This window comes from Dipodomys merriami, unplaced genomic scaffold (assembly GCF_024711535.1).
Source record: "Dipodomys merriami isolate MVZ:Mamm:240054 unplaced genomic scaffold, mDipMer1.0.p SCAF_7, whole genome shotgun sequence".
NCBI classification, from domain to species: Eukaryota; Metazoa; Chordata; class Mammalia; order Rodentia; family Heteromyidae; genus Dipodomys; species Dipodomys merriami.
In genome coordinates, this window is record NW_027206290.1 from 56658005 (window position 1) to 56660114 (window position 2110).

The window sequence follows — 2110 nt, forward strand, 5'->3', positions numbered from 1 at the left end:
ACAGTATTTTCACAATAAAAAACATAAAAAACATTCCACATAGGGCCCCCCTATGACCCATTAATCCCACTTTTGGGCATTTAGCCACACAATCACAAATAAGGCTATACTAAAGCTACCAGCACAACTATGTTTATCACAGCATTATTTACCATAGCTAAGGTATGGAAATAACCCAGATACCACTCAGTAGATAAATGGAGATTCTATGCCTCCATCAGAAAGAATAACTTCACCACATTTGCTAGGAAATGGAAAGACCTGGAAAAATTATATTAAGTGAAGTAAGCCAGGACCAAAGAAACATAGGTCACATGGTTTCCCTTATTTGCAGTAACTAGTATAATTCTAGGACCAGCAGAAAAGGTCAAAGCTATGTATATATGACCATATATAAGATGATGTTAACTGAAATGAAACCCAAGATATGAACATAACTGTATTTTTCTTTCTTGCTATTGTTTTAAAATGTATATATTTAAATGATTTTTTTGTTTCATTTGTATGTTCTTCCCCCATGGTATAACCTCTGTTTTCACTGTATTTGACTCTGATGTCCTGAATCTTGTATATACACTTTTCTAATTTGGGGAAGGGAAATAACAAAATGCTGAAATAAGGATACAGGTTGACAATGAGATGTACAAGATACTATGTTGAAAATGAACTTTACAGCTTGGGGGCGGGGGAGAGGGATGAGTTGGGGAGGTGGGGAGGAAAGGGATGGTAGGGGAAAAACAAAGGAGGGGTAACAATGCTCAATAAGAACTGTACTCATTACCTTACTCGTGTAACTGTAACTCCTCTGTACAATAAAAAATATATAAAAATAAAAAAGAAAGAAAGAAAAGAAGTTTATTTTGACCTGAAGATTCAAGGTTAGGACATGGAAACTGGCGTGCATCTAAATGCGGGCAGAGTTCCTCCCAGCAACAATCCTGATGAGCAAAGCCACTCAGTCATGGAGACGCCACACGGATGTACCTTTTCTGGTCCTAATCACCTGCCAAAGTCCCCATCTTGAAACACTATTACCAGATTGTCACTCTCTTAATACCTTACCTAGGGATTAATTTGACCCATGGGTCCTTTGGTCCACTCAAGCCATATCCAAACCATAGCATTTTCACTTTTACTTGAAGCAAAGGATAGATGGTGAGCATCTGATGGCCAAGGTGACTCTGGTGCCATCTACTGTATAGTCATGGCAGTGCACCTGCCTAAAGGTTGAGGGGAAGACATGAATTCAGGAAGGTAGGCATTGGAGAGACAAGAGGAACAAAGGGCAGGTGGGGAGGGAGCAAGTGGAATGAAATGTGGCTGAGATCATGTGGATGGGAGAGCCGACTTAGGAAGATGGTGCTGCTTGTGGTTGTATCAGAACACTGATTTTATTCCCATCTTTCTGTGAACTTCCCTGATGTGCCAGTGCTCTGAGTACATGGGCTTTTGTGTCCCATGTATCCTGAGGCAGAGTGGAAGGTGGCCATATGGGACACAGGAGGCTGGAGACAGAGCTGACCCAGCAAATATAAGTTTCCAGAAGATTTCAGGCGATCTCTCAGAGCAGGTCTGGAACATGAACTAGATATAGCCTGTTTGCCAGGAGAGCCTGGGAAGGACGAATGGACCTCCTTCACCTACACATGCACAAGGTCTGTATGAAATCCTCTTGTCTGCAGAAATAGTTGCTGTGTTTTCTCATCGACCAATAGGTGGGAAGGAGTACTGTGAGTGACTCAGAACAAGGCTGGGATATTAAATCAACACACAGCGCAGGGTTTCCCTTGAGGATGGCAGAGAAATGAAAATTGGAGGGAAAATGAAAGTATGAGCCAATATAGTGAGAGGAACAGAGAACAGGAAACAAACAAGAAAGGTCAAAAGATGAAATGGCCATGTTGCCGAACTGAGTCTTAGCACAGGGAAAGACAGCCTCACATCTCATCTTTTGTGGCCACTACAAGTTGAAAGGGCTGGTGAGCCCTGAACACACTGCTACCAATGCCTGAGAGAGAAATGCACATATGCTAAAGCATTGTCAAGATGGCAGGGCTGAAAAAATCATAAAACTTAGCCCAGGGAACTATTACAGGAAGGACTGGGAGAA